General features: G+C 39.7%; 1 long non-coding RNA gene across 2 annotated transcripts in view; it reads left to right on the forward strand.

Moving 5' to 3' along the window:
* The window catches only part of LOC135307860 (uncharacterized), a 33074-nt gene extending 14183 nt beyond the window's left edge, over positions 1-18891 (forward strand). Inside the window, exons 5-6 of one of the 2 annotated variants that reach the window (XR_010368470.1) lie at positions 2705-2776; positions 17912-18891. This is a non-coding gene — a long non-coding RNA (uncharacterized LOC135307860). The other variant, XR_010368471.1, reaches the window with a different exon arrangement.
* Positions 18892-19113: the final 222 nt, after the last annotated feature.

Consider the following 19113-nt stretch of genomic DNA (forward strand, 5'->3'; position numbering starts at 1 on the left):
GAGCCTTTACAGATTTTTGGAGGTCATATTTTTATTGTGTGATTCTTCCCTGTGGTATTTGGCTCTTGCCAAATGACTGAAGGTTCTGCTTGAAACAGGCACAACATCACAGATTATAATTTTACCGTTCAAATTATTAGAAACCAAGACTAAAATAATTATGAAAAGCAGAGGATTCTTTATTTTCTGAATTTTTGGAGTGTGTTTGGCAACTTTTATCCTGCAGATGTGTTAGGTAGAAAGTTTTTGTGGCATTCTCTTGTAATCATTTGAATTTGACACCTAAGTTTTTGGGAGGAAGACATCTGTGGCAGTTTTTGGTCTTTGCTGTAGTTGTGCCTGAAAGGAGCCCTTTTCACCCAATCCTGTGTAAATTGAAATCCTGTGACTTGGAAAGATGTGACAACTGTAAGGGGGCAGGAAAGTAGAATGTGAGGCTGAGTAATGAAGATAATGAATGGCATGGAGTGGGCATGTTAATATTACAGCTTCTGGAACTGGAGACGAAAATCTCTGTGTAAGAGGCTCACACAAATAAAAAGGGAAGGATGTCCTGTGATAAGAGAACAGATGATTGACCATAATGGGTGAGGGAGGAAAGTGAGAAGGAAAGTTTGCGTCAATATCTTCATAATGGTATAGAGAGAGATTTGGGATCAATCTACAGACCAGGGCAGAGAAACTCCAGCTCAAGCCAGAATGATCTGAGAGTACCTTTATGGCCCTTCCTTAATGGATTTTGCTGGTTGGATATTTGAAATGCTTCTTCCAGGCAAGGAAGCAATTTCTTTCAGTAATTTCTTTTTTCTTTAAAACTCAGAATATTCTGCAGTAACATCACAGGCTTGGACATCACTAATGCAAATCATTGGGTCTTTTACATGGAAAGGCTTTCAAAAGGATCTGTGATTTCTTTTTTCTTTTCATTACCTGTGATCTGTCCATGTGCTTACTTTAGAGTCCTTAGTACTGGAAGTGCAGCTCTAGGATTCTTGAAGAATAAATTGAGTGTGAATGATGGATAATTCTCATAGTTCCATTTAAAAGATAAAGGATTGGAATAACAAAAGCTTTCTTTTTCCTAAGTGTCGCCTAGACAAAATTTACTTAATGTTACACAAATATCAGTGAGTCACGAAAAATCTCATTTCTTCTCACCATACACTTTTCAGAGAAGATTAAAATATTCTTTTATAGTCCTTCACTTGCTATGGAGTCTGCCAGAAATGGTTGATTAGCCCAGTGATTATAAAAATCAATGTTTTCATCTGGTTTCTATATCCTATTAAAGCAGAAGTCAGTAGGGAAATTATTTATTCTTTCCTTTCAGTGTTGAGGGTTGGCAGGAATGCTCTGTGAACTTCAGTCAGATTAAAATTAATAACCATATTTTCTGTATTCCATCTGGCTAAATTGCCATGAAAGCTTTGTATTTTCTTCTGTTCCTGTGCATGGACACCCTTGTTCAAGAAGGATTAATGTGTTCGGTTAGAAATGTTTAATTTTAATGAAAAGAACTCAGTCATGAAATTGAGCACGACTTCTAATTATTGCCATAAAAACTTAGTAGCAAGATGTCATGACCAAGTGGAGGTTTCCTAATGTAGGAAAATAGATGTAAAGCTCTGTACAGTGCAGTGGACCAGAGACCAAAATGTAGATTTAAGGTGCTGAAGGTGTTGGAGGAGTTTTAGTGGTGTTATGACAGTTCCGTCCTTTGATTTCAACAATGCAGTGCAACTGCTTTTGAAAACCACTGTCTGTAAAGTGGTCAGTGCTGAGCCGAAGTGATGAACCACTGAGTGGAGAAAAAACCATGTATTTTAGCCTAATGTGTAGAGGATAAGTGTGAGCATCAACTAAAGCAAAGACACAGTATGCAATTGGGATTAGAGTCCTCTGATGGTTTCACAGTAAATAGGATAAAATAATGCAAGTTATATACCAGCATTCCTCACAGAGGACTGAGCAGTGTTAATGTCCTGATTCTCCTTTCTTGTGGTTTCTCTGGGGTGAATCCTTCTGTCACCAGCTTCAATATTTCTGTAACAAAATTTTTTCTGCTACAAGAGCCATGAACTGTCCTCTACACCAGCAGTGAAATAGACCCCCCTGTCTTCCTCAAAGTGCATTGGAAACCTTTTAAAGTGCAAGTCAATATACCTTGAGCAGTTAAATTTATATTATCTGGATGTAAGTTTTCTTTATCAGCAGAGTAAGTGTTTTTGTAATTTCTAGAAACTTGGGGGTTCATTAATGTGAACACACAAATAATATTATAATGTGCATACTGGGCAAACTCTCCTAGCCATGTATGTTCATAAATGTATGTTCATTATGTGCCAAATAAGGAATTGTGAAAGTAATTTATCACTCTGTATGTCAACAGTCAAGAGAGTGGATTTAGAGGACAGTGTCATTTAATACTACTAATTTAATACTTAATTTTGAAGAATATTTGATTTCCTGTCATTTTTCCTTTTTCAGCTTCTGTAACAAAAACTGGTTTAAAATAGCTCAAGTCATATGGAAGAGGAAATCCCCAAACAAAATACCTGTTAGAGAGAGTTTCCTAACTTCCTTGTTTGTCTAACTGTGATTCAGTTTGGTTAATGCTGACTCAGGTGTAAATATTATTTTTTTCTTATTATTAATGTTCCTGGTTTCATGTGGATACTCCCATTGACCTGATTCTTCTGTCAAGGGGTTTTCGTACTGTGACTCAGGAGCAATGCAAGCAATGTGACAACTACAGGAAAACACCTCTTACTATCAGGTAAGTTGATATTTACATTTTGTTTATTCCTTCAGCTGAGAAATCTGGAAGATTTGCCAAACGTTAAAACTTGCAAGTCTTAAAGCTTCCTCTCACCTGAGAAACACTCATGCCACATTTAATGGGGCACATTCTGAAATGAGGAATGTTCAGAGGCCTGACCTGAGGTGAGGAACAAGTTGTGCAGGTGAATGCTGACACTGCTGAGCAGATTCACAGCTGCAGCTTCGTACCTGCACTGCTCCCCTGCTGCCCACTGTGTCCAGAGTGCTCTGGCCATGCCACTGCAGCCACACCCTTGTGCCTGAGCACAGGCTGGCACAGCCCCAACAACTCTGCAATTCACACTTCTCACATTTCTGTGAGGCTTCTTTATGCCTGTGCTTCCTGTACAAGAAAATGTCTTTTCTTGGCACTGCTGCTGGCTGTTTCAGGCTGCTGCTGATGCTCTGGTGGTGCTGCAGTGACCCTCGCTAGTGGCCATCATTCAGACAGAAGAGGTTTTTCCCACATCAGGATAAAAGTATTATTTGTTATTTCATCAAAGTATTCCTGACCAGCTTAGCTGCGTACCTTGTTTTCTGTTCAAATCTTCATGTTTTTCCTCTTTAAGTGAATTGCACTGCTTTAAACAACATCAGGAAAACCCAGCAGTAGAGCCACAGAGTCGTGGTCCAGTGCTATGCTGTATGTTCTTGTTGTTTGCATCAGCCTCAGTAATACTGAGTGAATACCCATGAATTGTCCTGGACTGTTTCAGTGGAAGGCAGCAGGAGTATTTGCTCCAGTTCTGTTCCTATAGTCAAGTTCATAGACAACCTGGAGCTCTTTAAGGTAAAATAAGTAAAGGGGGATGATGTTGGTTTCTATTCAGATGGGTGAAAAATCTCTCCTCTTACTTGCAGACCTCTTTAAGCAATTGGCTTCCACAAAAATCTTGCTGTAAGACAAACTTTAATGCACATCACTGATAAACAAGGAAATCAGGGTCTTTTTTGGCCTCACCTCTTTCTAACTCCTCAGCTATTTCTTTATTATTGGAAGAGAGAGGTGCTAAAGCGACTCCCCATTAGTGCACTGAATTAATTCCTTCTGTTTTTTGTAATGAATTTATTTTCCCTTGTACACCAGGCAAAGCTTCACCCTTCTAGGTTACATCTTCTTTTCTGACTGCTCTGAGTCCCTGCAGGAGAGGAGTGGCAGGCTGTGTCCTGGCAGAGGCTGGTGCCAGGACATTGTGCAGCTCAGGGCAGCCTGTGTGACATCGCTGTCCTGGAGCTGTGTCAAACACACCATGGACACTTTGTAATTTGAAGGCTAAAACTAAGATCTGCCTGAGCATTTGCAAGCAAGAGCCAAGAGGTAGAAACTCAGAAAGCAAAACCAAACCAGCCTTTTAAGCAGTGTCAGGAGGTTTCTGTAAAATTTGCCTCAGGCAAAATCTGACTTGTTCATTTTACAAGATGTTTGCCTTTCTGTGAAGTCACATTTTGGAGCTCTATGCCTTTGACTTTTCTTGGAAACATTTTGGGAGACTTTATATATGATGGTTTCAGAAGGCTAAGAACCAAGCATTTCACTGCCCTGCATAAACCTGGCATTGGAAATATGTTTGTACAGCTGTCACCTTTGTCCCTTAAGCTATTCTCTTCTGTGGTCACTGGGTGTTTTTCAGTGTCTGTCAGATGACAGCCCAGGAAGGGACACACCTTGTGGGAAAAGATTCTTTAAGTCTGTGCCCTTTTGACACTGTTCTGACTGGAGCAATGGCCAGAAAACCTTTCTGGCCATTGTGAGTTCAAAGACAGTTCATTTCTAAATAAATATTCAGTTTTTTTGGGCAGCAACTAGAATTTAAATGTGTGTATCAGAATTAAGTAGCAAGAAGACACTTGGTTAAAAATTTATTAATTTTTATAGAATGCATTTTGGTGTGTGCAGGCTATAAAGGGATTCAAAATTAAATATTGTCTGGATCTTTTTGCACAGTTGCAAATTCAGTGCAACAGCCTTCTGGCTAAATAATTTATGAAAATAAACACCTAAAAGTGAATTCTTAAGCCTTCCTTGTTAGTGACGTCAGCTCCATCTGTCAGCAGTAAAAATACAAATTCACAAAGTTAAGCAGTTTAGCCATTTAGAAATAAAATCAGAATTATCTCCAGAAGGGAATAGGCTTTGTTCATTTATATTCTTACTCTGTTTCTCTTTCCGTTTGAGGTGAGTTGCCAGAAAATGTATTTAGTATACCAAATGTGTGCCTTTCTAGTGTTGTATCACCCTATCTTACATCTTTATCTTGGGGTCTTCTGATACTTTTGAAGAAAGCAATGCCCAGGAAAGTAATCAAGAGGTTTTGGGGCAATCCTTAGTTGTATTATGTACTTTTCCATTTTACTGTCCTGGTTTAAAGCTGTTCTGCAGTACCACTGTGTGGAAGTAGTGGCTGGGTAAAGAGATGCTTAGAAATAATTTTTTTTTGCTAATACAACTGCTGCAAATTACATGCTGCTTTCTTTAGTTCTACTTTAATCTTTTTTCTACAGCATGAGAAGCAAATGAAAAATGTGAATATTCTAGGGAAATACGTGATGACTCTCTTTTCTTATTCAGAATTTGTTTTGGATTTTTCTTGCTTTTCCCCATGCTGCTCTTCAGTGTTTTTTATCCATGGGCACAGAAACAGGCAAGGCAATCAAAACAGGATGTGGAGCACTTATCCTCAAGATGCTTTTGGGCAGTGGAAATCACAGTTAATTGCAGCTGAGCAGTGGCATTTCTGATACCATCACTTTCAGGCATGGTGTATACATTTTTACAAAAGCTGAGATCTGTGTATTTCACTAACAAACAAGGAAATAGATCTCATGCAAGGGATTAAAAGGAATCTTTCTCTTTATATGTGCTTGGGTTGTTCATTTGTGAACACACCAGCTGTGGTTTCTTGGAAATCTTATCTTGGTGTACCCTTTCAAAGAACAGTGAAAAGCTCAGATGAATGCAGTCTGTGTTGGCAAGAAGCTGAGAAGTCCCCCATGAGTTTTATGGAAAAGCTTAAAAATGGGTTGAGGGATTCCACTGGCTGGGATTTTTATTTTTTAAAGCCTTTTGATTATGCTAAAACCTGGTTTGGTAAATGATTCCGTATAAAACTCAGGCTTCATTACCATTTGAAGAATAATTTTTGTACGTTTTGCCAGGTATTTCACCTGCTGCCATTTATTTAAAGCAAAGATGACTTGCTTGTTTCACTTTCTTTTTGAAGAAAGTGTTTTCTGCTGATTTGAATATACACACACTTAGAACCAAGTGATACAAAGGGCTCAAATGACCTTGCCCTCCTGCCTCTTAAGAATTTATTTTGCGTGACTTGCTGTGTGTTGGAGGGGCTGGAAAAGCAGTTTTATCAACTGCTCTTGTCAAGAGATGACAAAAGTTGTTTCGAGTCAAGGGTTATGCAGATTAATCATGAAATCATTAGCTCTGCCCAGGCATGTGGTTAAGGGGGAGGCTCAGATGTCACTGGGTAAACAACTGCAGGGAAACCTGGAGCTAATAAAATGTGGAGAGCAGGTACCTCACTCAGCAGATCCGGGTCAGGAGTCCTGAACAGTTTTTCACTTTTAGCCCTTGAGGGGTGTGTCCATGTCACACGCTGATGACTAAACCCTTCGGAGTGCTCTGTGGGGCTATAAATACTGAGTGCACTATTTTGGTTGCAGTACCTGTGAGGCACTGAGGGAAGTTCTCTGCCTCAGGAGCACTATTCCTGCCTGGCACCTGCTTTGAGGCTGCCAGCACGTCCCGTGCCCTGTGCTACTGAACCACATCATGTGCAGGTCAATGGTGCAGAGGCAAACAAGGCTGGTTTGGTTTCTAAGTTTTTATTTGTCAGTCAAATGTTAGCCAGTGAGATTTTCTAAAAGACTTCAGCACAATCTGGATGCTGTTTTTAACTGTTTTTTATTTCCAGCAGACAGACTTGTGATGAAGAGCATTATTGTTCTTTGCATAGCATTGCTGTGTGTAGTCTTAATTGCTGAAAAATACTAATTCATTTTCACAAACCTATATATAGTGTAGGTCAGCATAGTGAACAAGTCTTTTTTAGATGTCAGCATGTCTGTACAGTTGTCAGTGTGTTAGGCAGGCATTAGAGATTAACCCTAGTTAACTTCACGTGCAGGGTAACAGGTATTTTTTTCACCATCCTTTAATGGTAAATGATTCAAGAGGAAATAACTGAAGAGGACTACAAGAGGAAATAACTGAAGTAGACGTGTTTTACTTGCTGTCATCTTGTAATATTCCTACTTCCACCCTTAAATTTTACCCATTATATTCCTATTCTTAACCTTGTACTGGATGTGATTGCTTATGTGGGCAGAGTCAAGGAAAAGACATGAGAGAGATACCTGGCCTGGGTGGCTGTTTTGTCTCTCCTTAATGAAGTTCAGTCTTCTGGGGTGAGCACTGACAGGATAAACACACTAACATTGCCAAGGAGAGCAAAGCAAAGTGTTCTCAGGTGCTGAGGTTTGTTCTGATGCTCTGGGCTTTGTGTAGGAACTTCTAAAAGCCCCCAACACAGATACAGGTGGGCAACATCTAAATTTTAGGCAAAACTGCTGCTTTGAACAGACTGTGTATGCCTTTGACAGCTTCTGGGTCCTGAAAGAGAAAAAAAAAAAAAAAAAAAAAAAAAAAAAAAAACAAAAAAACCCACAAAAAACTTCATATTTTTGGCTTGGTCGGTGCTGTGTTGGGTTTTTTTGGCAGGGTTATATAGAAGGAGCTGTACTGACTGCAAAATAGGAAAATCATTTGAAGTCTTTTAAGACAGGGATTATTTCTCTGTGTCCTGGGGACTAATATGAGGATTTGACAGTTACCCTTGAAGGAATGTGAACTATGGGACATTTGAGGAAAGAGCCAAGGGACTGGTGGGAACAGCATTCTGGCAAGTGCAGCTGCAAAAACATGAAGCTGTTTCTCCCTAAAGATTTGGAAGAAAATATCGGTGTTTCCTTTCACAGCAAATCTTGGGATGTGTAAATGGAAAAGAGGAAGACAAGGGAGCTTTTACTCTGCCTAACAGTATTTCTGAAGGGAGTTTGTTAAAGCTTGTGAGTCATATGATGTTATCACAGAGTATTTTTTCTTTGATTTCTTCTCTTAATTTCCATTCTGACAGCTTAAGTCTGGGTGAGAGAATTTTTCTCTTGCTCTTACCTTTCCTTTTGTTCTAAAGTAGCTCCAATAAAACATTTGAAACTTTTCATGTTCTTTCATGTTTGAGAGGAAGACTTTCCCTGTCATCCCTGCTGAAGACTTATACTTCAGCATTCCTAGAAGAGATATTTCTGTGCCACCATTATCTTTTGGATTGATGGTGGCCTCTTCTCTACCCTGTATCTCTTTGGAGAGATACTTTTGTGATAATGCACCTGCTTGCTGTCAAAATATGAGCAGGGCAAGACTGAAAACTCCTAGTATAGTAAGAAGGGATAGAAATTAGCCCCACTTGAGGGATACACACACAAGCAGAACCAAACCCAACTTTTAGGGAAAGTGGTATCTTTACTTGAGTGTTGTAAGCTCTCCTTTGTTCCAAATCTTTCTGAGTAACAAAATGAAAGCTGTTTTCAGTTCTGCTTTCCACAGAAATCCATCCACAGAGGAGGGAAGAACACGAAAAACACAACTGTGCTTTTAAATAATAGTTTTCTGAGATGAAGTGCTATTGTCAGAAACCACATTCAGCAACACTATTAGCTGGAGACATGGAGGTAAAAGCAAAACTAAAACCAAGGGGAAGCATTATGTCTGTTGGCCCTCAGACCACACAATTAGTGCAGTGGTTGGTTGTGGCATTTTAAAGCTAGGAATTTAGAAATTATTGGAGTGTTGGTAACTTTCCATAATACCAAATGCACGGGGGCTGATTTGTTGGTGATTAAGACAGAACCTGTTATTTCCAGAGATCTAGTGAGAGTATGGGGATGAGCTGCTGTTTTCTATCCCCCTCTCTGCTGAGAATATTGTCTTTCACAAAATCAAACATTATATGGCAAGGTCTTTACTTTCTGATCAGATGAGGCTGTGGATTTGGGCGCGAGAGGTCATGAGATGTGTTCTAAAATGAGGGGGTTTTTTTGTGTTGTGCCCTCTTAAATCAGATTCCTACACATTGTAAATGAGGCAAGAACAGAAAGTCTCAGTTGGAAAGGAATTTTACCTGTTAAAAACAATAAAACCCCCCCTTACTTGCTCTCTTTTGTATGATATAGGACATCATACCTGCAGAATCCATTCCAGTTCCCAGAGTCTTCTCTAAGAACTAAAAGGAAAGACTTATACTCCCTATTACAGCCAAGGAGATGTTGATTGAGACAACATTTTATGTCCATCGTTTTGAACAATATTATTATCTACTTTTTGCCTTTCATGTATTAATACCAGATTTGCTGAGAACAGTAGTTTCATGAGCTACTGGCTTGGTTGGCAGAGCTGCCCTGACAGTTCCCTTGCTTGCCCTCCCCTCAGTTCAGCAGCCATTCCTGTGCTCTTTGTGTAGTGTTGATCTATACAGACTGTTGACACCACTGCAAAAAACTGTGTGTACTTCTATGAAAAACAAACCCAAAAATCAAAAAACCCACTTGATCTTTTTACTGATCTTCTTCACAGTACAGCTGGAGTTGTTCTGGTATTAGTTCATTGCCACAAATGGACACAACAGGTGACCCAACTCAAACTGACTTTGCTGCTAATATGTCATGAAGCTTTACTGAGGGTTCATGGTATTGTTTCAGTTTCCATTTTCCACAGGAGACTCTCACTGTATTTTCATGCAGTCACAAGGAAACTGTCTCCTGAGCTGCTGGAGAATTAAAGTGTTGCTCATTCAATATTGGCTAAATATTTAAGGGAATTAAAGTCACCCAGCACAGTGGATTCTGAGAAAAGCTCAACTGCTTGTAGTGAATACCATTTCATTTCTTGTATTGCTGGATTATGTTGTCAGGCAGGGACAGTTTTTGTTGTGGAAGGTGGCTTATTGTGATAGAGTAAGAGCTAATTGACAGGGGCCAGATTAACCCCTCTTCTGGAGGGCCCCTGCCAAGGCCACTTTGGAAATACTAACAAAGGCTTAACTCATTCTCTACAGACTAATCTTTCCAAGATCCTTCTATAGGAAATGAAGTTGTTTTGGGATTTCAGATTAACTCAATTCTTGTATGCCACAATTTATTTCACTGTGGTGTTTTTCATACACAGATATTTTCTAGTACTGGGGTGCCTCCCAACTGACTTGTCCTTGCTGGCCTGACAATGCAGATCCATAAAATACTCATTATTAGCAAAGGTTCCAGTTTGAGAGCATGGATTGACTTGTACCCCTCCAAAGGTGTGAACTAGGAGTATCTGAAGCTGTTGCAGTGTTGAGCCAGACACTGAGTGCAGAACTTGGGCTGCAGTTTCTGCTTAATATCATACTTTGGTTTCCTGTTGAGCTGGAATTAAGAATACTTTTATCACTGTGATCCTATTGTTATCAAAGCATTTGTGTAGGCAGTCTTTGATGAGAAGCTGATAGGGAGGTAGAACAGCAAATAGCTCTAGGTGCACAAGCAAAAGATACCTTTTGTTTCAGAGTATCTAAAAGCCATGTCTTGTCGTCTTTGTGACTGAATTTTCTATTTCAAGAGCACTGTGAAGAGGCTTAATGTCTTTCTGCAAGATCTCTGTTGTTCACTCATACAGTTTTCTTCCTGTCTTTCCCCTTAACATTAGAGAACAGCCTCTTGCTGTTTGTGGAGGCACTAATCAGTGGGTTACATTAGCACAGCATTTCTTCATACATAGTGAGAACATGTCGTGATGTGTGTTGTTTCACCACGGAGAGCATCACAGAGCAAATATCTGCTTAAAATGCAATTAAGGGCTACAAAGCCTGAAAGATGAACTGCCTGGGGAAACAAAGTTTACTTTGCAAAGGAGCAAAGAGAACATTGTGAATGCTGTGTTCTAAGTGCTTCTTTGAAAAAAAGGCAACAAACTTCAGTACAGTTGAACACCTGCATAGCAGAAGAGCTGTTCTCAAACATTTGGAACTTGATTAGCCCCTCTTGGGGTATTGTCTTTGGTCTCTAGTACTTCAGGAGAGTTTAGCTTCTGATTTAGGCCATAAGTATATGTGAATTGATACTGGTACTTTAGAAACCATAGTCTAATCTTTTAAGCGATCACTATGGACCAGAAATTCCCACCCTTCATTTTGTTCAGTGTTTCCATTTTCAATGGAACAAGCTTTACCATTCTCATCCACTCTCTCTCCTGTCCTTTCCTGCTCTGAAACACACTGCTTGCTTGTACTTTGTGGTACTGACACCCTCCTCCTTCCACAGCAATTTTCTTTTCCCTTAACAGACTTTATGCATTAATGATGGTAATAAGAAATAACATGGCAAAAATACAGGGCTTGTGACTCTCAGAGACTATCAGCCATTTTTCATGAAGATTATGGGAATGGAAAACCCAATTCTGTTTTCTGGATTCTGTCCTGTGTTACTGCTGACACTGCCTTGATTATAACATGAACGGAAACATGAACTTATTAGAAAGTAAATACTCTCTCCTCTGAATATTTTTTGGTCATGTTAGAAAATTAGGTTACAAGCTTTTCCACAGCTCTCTTGTTAAACACAACTCTGACTAAAATCTACTTCAGTGATCTCTGCACAGACACAGAATGAAATTTATGGAACACTTTTCTGCCTCTTCACAGTCTGTTTTTTTCCAGCAGACATGTTTTTAGTGCCTTTCAACTTCCTTCATAAATTGCCTTTCTGCTTGATTCATTTCCTCAGTTAGCATAGCTGTGTATTTCGTGTTATTGTATTTTCTTTGTAGAGTCACACACCTTACCATGCTATTTTTATTTGTTAAGGGAAGCACAGAATAAAGAAAGATGAAAATACTAAAAATAAAGGAATTCTGAACAGCTTTTACCTTTGATTTAACTGCATTAACTTATATCTATTTGTCCCATATATTTGATGGCTTGATGTGCAATTTCATGCAATTATATTTACTTTCAGCTGCCAACACTTTCAACTAATTTTTAAAGGTTTTAAGGAATATAATAGCAAAGAAAGAAAGAAAATGTTATAATCATGGATGAATAAAAGGATGTGTGATTGGAAGGTCATTAATTTATTTGAAACAAGAATAATTTCTAGGTACGTTTAAATTGCTCCTCATTACCTATTTCTATTGCTTCACTATTTTTTCTATTACTTTGGAAAGAATCTTGACTTAGTTATGAAACCTGTTCTTTAAGAAAAGTCTTTGTACTTAGCTGTCAGCTCTCTGTAAGTATTTCTAGGGACCACGCTGATGGTTAGGCTGAATTAAATGCCTTAGAAATTCCCTTCCCTTGGAGCAGCTCCGGCTCCGTGACATTGAACAGTCCCTGGTGCAGGGCACAGCAAGGCCGTGTTTAACTGCAGAATAACTGGGGAAAACAAGCCTTTAGAGCAGAGCTGAGAGTTCAGGATTAATGAGCTGGAAGATTTGCCAGGGCCAGGCTGTGCCAGCAGCCCTTCTCCTTCTTGTCCCCTGCACAGTGACATTTCCATCCGCTCCTGTTATTGGCACACGTGGAACACCTAAACATGGCCCATCACACCCCTCCTGCTGGCCCAGGATTGTTTCCACCACAAATTACAGGCTCAGCACTGACCAAGAAGGGCAGGGCTTGGTCTCTTGTACCTTTTTATGGCATGGCAAATAGCTATGCAATCATCCTGCAGTAACAGTGCAAGAATACAAATTACAGGCCAAGCCAGGCTGCTGCCTTGTCTCGAGGCAATCGGTTTTTTGTGTCAGCTTCACTCTCTGCTTATAATTTCACAAGAGGCAGATGGACACCAAGGGAATATCCAAGGCCCAAAGAGGTTCAGTGTAGGCGTAAGGTGCATGTAGTAGGTATTGGTGAAGTTACTGGTGAAATAAACTGCCTGAGAATAAACCATTGGTAATGTGTTGTTATGCAGTTGTTCAAAGATTGCAGAAAGCTCCTCCTCCAATTTCAGCTGCAGATGAGTGTGGGGGAGTAGGCAGTAATTAATGGAAGTGAAATTGAATCAGAGGAGTCATCCATGTCCAGAAAATGCCAGATAATCTGTATCTCTGCTTTCTGATCCAGTGCAGATGCCAGAACATCACTGAAGTTAGGGTCTGTTAGTAGTTACTGCAGAGCTGGCAAGAAGAGGATCACAGATCCATCGGGGAAAGCGTTGAGGCTTGTTTGGTAATGGTAGAACAAACATTAAAAAACCAAATCTGACTTGAAGAGCTAGATACAATACCAACCTTGAAGGCAAATGCTTTCTCAGGTGCTATTAGTTGTCATGGTTTTTCAATCTATGGTGTAATAACAATTGTACATCTCGAGATAATAATTAACAGCACATTGTGTAGGAAGGACAAATTTCACTTTCTTGCCCTAAGGTTACTTGGAATGAGGAGATGTTTTCCTCTGCACCCAAGGGGAAAAGAGAAAGCCTGACTTTAATTCAAGGCCTTGTGAAAATCAGTGTGTGTAAGGTAGGTGAGGTAAAGTCACCAGCACCAGTTTGATCCCCCATGAATGTTGGAGGATTCCAGCCCAAGGTGCTGGCAGGGATGACACTCAGCATCACAACCCAAAGAATTGCTTTAAAAGAAAAAGTGTTGGTTTGGAACAAAAGAAAAGTATTTCAAATGACTGTGCTTTGAATCTCCTGGTGAGTTCCATCTTCTGTCATAAGACTACAAGCTATTACAAAATGTACTATTTATTTTTAGGATCACCACAGCACAAAAGTTTAAAACATTAAAACTTTCTTACATGTGCTTATGTTCTGTGGAGAAAAACAAAATCTCTCCTCCAGTTGGTGAATAAGACTTGGATTTCAAGAACAGATGAGCAAAGAGCAATATTTGGAAAGTGGGCATTGAGTGTGGGATTACCTATAGTTTTATTTAGCTATGTATTAGAGATGCACGTTGTCTTTTCAGTTGCACATTCTAATCTTCCTGTACTATAATGGACTTGAGCACACAAAGCAATGGCATTTTGCCCATTTCTCATGTAAAGCCTTGGAAGTCAGCAAGCACAACTCTTATGCTGTGAAGTATCAGTATGTGAAACATTATCCAAAACAATTGTAATTGGATAATTACTAACTCAACCCTATATTTAAAATCTCTGAGGATTGGAGAGTGATAAAAAATTATAGATAATGTAAACACAATTAAGAAAAATAAAGCAGTTTACTGCTAGCATTCTGTAAAAATGTTTTAAGTCTTCCATGTGTTTTTTCTCCTTTCAAAGGTATAAAAATAGATCTATTAGCTTATAAGCTATGCATACAGGAACGATTTAGATCAGAATCTTTCCTGAAGCTTTTGTTGTCTTTTGTCTCTGTCTCCTTCTGGCAGGGGGTGTGGGGATTGTGTGGAGAAAGCTGTTGGTGTTGTTTAGAAGCACATTCAATTCTGCTCTATGCCATCCTTTCTTGCTTATTTATCAACTTAGTAAAAAACTCATTTTAATGATCCTTTTTGTACAGAGACAGCATCAGCTTGGGGAGACTTGTGAGGGGACCTGCAACCTGCTTAGAGCAATTAAGACTTCTGTCTCAAAAATACTTCCATTCCAATAATTAAAAGCATGTTTGTGTAGAGCTTACTGTTGTAAGGGTCTGCAAGTACTTCACATAAATAACTGTAAAGGAAGAAACACAATGGCCTGTTGGTTTTGTGCCCTCAATGTATCACCATATGCTAAACCACTCATATATGGCAGCTTCAGGGGCTTGAATGGTATTGATGATATGGGGTAAGGCAAGAATTCCTTATCAGGGTGTGAGCTTTTTGTGAGTGACTGCAAGGCTAGAAGATCCTGCCAGCTGAAAACTCAGAAGGTCCCAATAAATGCAGTCAAGAGCTTGTTAAAAAATGCCAATGTTTATCAAGAAATTTGAGCAGCTACTAAAACGGACCATTATCTTCTTGTTTCTTTTGCATTTTCTGATTAAATTAGAGCAGATGCAGTGTAATGCAGAGCCATAGTGCTGGGGACTTTTTGTTAGTGAAATGTAGCAGCATTAATGACCTGCCCTTGAATAAATTTGCTTGACTTTTTTTGTGATTGTAGCTCAGAACCCTTTAGAGACAAGAACCAGCTCATTAGTGCTGAACTGCACTTTGGTGTTCACTGAGTAGTGCTCTATAAGGACTTCTTTCACAATAGAGATGCCACTGTCACAGTATGGGGAAATCTCTGCAGCAAACTTGTTGATACTGTCTGGCCCCTGAGGTTGCTGCATTTTCCAGTGCTGTAGGTATGTGGCAGATGCTGTGCTGTACCAGGGCTGCTCTGTGCATCTCTGAACCATGGAGCAGCAGCAGCTACAAAGCTTTGTCAGTGTCTGAGGAGGAAAATTTACAGTGGTAAGCTAAATGAAATTAGAAAACTCTGTTTTCTCCTGTGTTTCTGAGATGTTCAAGTATGCTGTTTTTCTCAGTTAAGTATTTCTTGCGTTTTTTTGAAAGATCAATTTTTAAATTTAATTTTTTAAAGACAAGATTCTGCTAATAGTGAGTTTCTACTGTTTCTCTAGGAAGTTTTTTTTTTTTAGCCAAAATATCAGTAAAAATATCTCTACAAAGACATACACAGAACAGTTGATGTGATGAAGGAAACTGGTACTGTTCTTTAAATTGAGGTCACTGATTTCTGCAGTTTCAGTTCCCGCAGGAGATCCACATGTGAGACAGTGTCTGGATTCCAGAGACAGCTTACATACACTGTCAAACTTGGGAAGTTTGGGTCCAGATGACTCAATAGGCTCAAATAAGCAGTTAGATGAGTGATTGCAGCCAGAGCCACGACAGTGACCAAATTAGTCCTGTTTCCTTTGAGAAAAGAGGAAGAAAAAAGATCTGGTGTTACACTGCATGGCTGAACTTGGATGTTCTTGAGCCCCACAAATGGAATATATTTGTAAATGCAAATTAAACTTGTTCAATGAGCTCAATCCCCAGGGAGAAACAGGAAGGCTTTGTGGATCATTTATGCTTCATCCATCACTAGTGCCATTGCTGTCTCTCCCTATTTGTTTTAGAAAGAAATCTGCTTAAGAGAATAAGCTGGAAAAGGAATTTGAGGCAATGACTGGCACCATGGTGGAAAATCTTTACAAAAGGAGGTCCACTTGTCCCTCTCTACCTCTTTCAGTCCTTACTTCAAAACCAACAAACTTTGTGCTACTTTTAGACTACAAAATATGTAATGTGGCCTGTGCTGGGCTTACCATGACGCTGAGGATGACTGCATTGCTATTCTTGCAACAGCCATGCTGCAAGAAACTTCAGAGAGAGATGTTTTCTTACCTATCATAAAATCCAGCAATTTAAAATAGCTATCAAAACTCTTAATCCTTCATGAAGTAGTTTGGCAAGAACTGTGATTTCCATTTAAGAAAAAAGAAAAGTTTACCCCAAAGTAATGGAGCAACATTTTCAGCAGTAGAATACAACCACCAAGAGTATTTTCTTACTAGGCCGTGTATAGGTTTGGGTTTTTTATTTTCTTTCAGCATCTTTTAAAGTCAGTAAAATGTAAAGCAATACCAGCTTTACTTGGCATACTTATATTTTTTATGTAAGTTAGATCTTTTTGCCTTCATCTCTTGAAGGCTGCGGGATTGTTTCCAAGCAGGCTGATGCTTCGAAGGGCGCCTCACAAAGAACAAACAAGGGACTAAATTTTGCTTTTGCTTATGCTGGGTTCATGCCAGAATAACTCAACTGATGTTACTGGAGTTACTTACCCTTGTGCAAATCCAGAGTAAGAGAATAAACTGAACTGTCCCTTCTCTTGCTGTGAGGAGGATAAAAAGACAAGAAATGTCTCTCTGTGAGGTATTTCTTTTTTTTTTTTTTAATTTAGGCAACAGTGAAACTGTCCTTACTTGCTGGCTTTGCTCTATCTTTAGCTCTAGCTATCCTTCTGAATTTGTGTTGGAGTTCCTTGTGAATATCAAGACCTCAGAGTTTAAGAAAAGACTATAAAAGGGAGTTGACATGGCTGAGATTCTTCAACATTGTGGGAAAGCACCCTTAATGAACAAAATCCACTCAATCCCATTACCTGTGGCAGTCCCCTGCTGTTTGATCCACTTTGACAGCCTGATCCTGAGCAGAGGAGGATTTTTCTCAGTATCTTCATTCTGAAACTTGGTCTGGGAATTGAGGCAGCAGTTTAAATCATGGTACAAGTACTTCCAGCTTGTGGCTGGTTTTGTAGGCTGACATTCCCTATTTTATGACCCCTGGAAGTATGATCCCTGTTGATTGCCCACTACAATTGCTATGGCACAATGTGCCACTGTGGCTTCTGCTCTCACCCCATTTCTGCAGTAGAATCTGAGTGTGAGCAAACAAATCAGATTGTAGAGTCATGGGCAAAACAACTCCTTACTGTGGGAAAGGTGCTGTAGTCATGGGAATCCTTTCTCATCCTGCAGTTTCCAGCCATTCTGGAGTGCACTGAGAAGGGGATTAGAATAGGATAATTAGCTTGGTAGGGAGATCAAGTCCAACCTCCCAGGTGAAGAAGGGCCAGCCTCAAGTATCTAGGATATGGGGGAAAATCAATTTCCCATTCCTGAGTTTGTGTGGGAAGCATACATAAACTTGGATGTTTTGTTAGAACAATGACATCAGCTTTATCCTGTTTTCCCCCTGCTGCATTTCATCTCCTGTTTAAACTCTGTTACTTTTCTTGACAAAGAACATCAAAGAAGATTTTTAATTACAACTGTCCAGACTGCTGTAATGTTTTCATTTCTGCAGTCATAGGAACTGTTAGTGAGAGGGACTATTGGACTGGACTTTTATGGACTTTTTTAATGATGTTCTCAAACTGCACTTAAGGAAGCATCCATTTTAATTATTATGTAAATAATAAAAGAATCAGCACCAAACAAAAGCGCTGACACGTAATTACACAAATAGCAGAACTCATAGAAATCTTTGATGTCCTGTCAACTTTAACAACACCTCTTGGCATTTTTCCAGGTCCAGGCTGACTATGAAATTCAGTCAACATGGTTTAGAAAATACATACTACCTATTCAATACCCATAAGGAATCCAAGCTGACAGTGTGCATTTGCATAGGTCAATAACTCTTAAAAATAATTTCAGCATGGTGGTTCTGAAATTAACTTTCTAATAATTGTACCACTGCCTGGGCAACTGGAAAAATTGACTGATATGTTTAGACTCAGTGGAATATGTCTAAGAAGTAGAGCTACAGAAACAAAATTTGTCATTTCAAAGTTTTAGTTGGATCATGGACAGATTTAGAAGTCCAGGCCTGTTTAATGTCAGAGTTACCCCAGGACAGAAACCCTCCAGCCCTCCCAAAGACATCAAACAGCATCAGTAAGAGCAAGAAACCAAATAATTTTTGCTGAAGGTGCTGCAAGGTCTTGGAAGAGTCACTGAAGCTCCTGTGACATTGCAGTAATGAATGTGTTCACTACCAGAGGCTGAGCTTGTTTATTGATTACAGCTGGATGTGAAAGTACACACCAAGAGACCTCACCATCACACACAAAGTTCCTCAACTCCATCCTCACTCAACCTGAGTAATCAAAGCTGTCATTAACCTTGCTGCCCTGCTTCCCTAGAATGGTTTCTATCTAAAGCTGAAACACATCAGTAGGCTGCAGTATCAGGGCAGGAGCAGGCTTGTGGGTGTTGAAAACAGATGCAGCCTGCAAAAGTATTTTAATATTATGTTTTTAATATAAAACATGAGAGCTGGCTATGGATTGGGGCTGGATCTTGGGAGCGAGGAGGAGAGCCTCAGGCTCCCACCCACACTTGTTTATCACAAAGCCCTTTGGCATTCTCCCCAGGGGAGGAAACAAAAAGAATATTTTCTGTGAAGCAGAGGCAGAACTGTAAGCAGCACCTCAAAGCATGATGCAGGTGAGGGGACTTGCTAAGCCTCAAAGAGAAGGTTTTTTGCCAGATCTCCAGCGTGGCTTTATCTGCACAGATCATCAGCAGTAATGAGGGAGAGAAAGGGAAGAATGTTTTCAGCACCTCCACGAACTCCTTGCCACAATAAATGGAAGATTTCAATGCATTTTCATGGATACCAAAAGAACTCTTAGAGGATCTAAGAGTTCTAAGGAAGGCAGGCAAAGGTGCTGAAGGGATTTTTCATGGCTCAAACCTCAGGTCAAACCCAGATGGCAGCAGCAGCCT

Source organism: Passer domesticus, chromosome 9, assembly GCF_036417665.1.
Source record: "Passer domesticus isolate bPasDom1 chromosome 9, bPasDom1.hap1, whole genome shotgun sequence".
NCBI lineage: Eukaryota > Metazoa > Chordata > Aves > Passeriformes > Passeridae > Passer > Passer domesticus.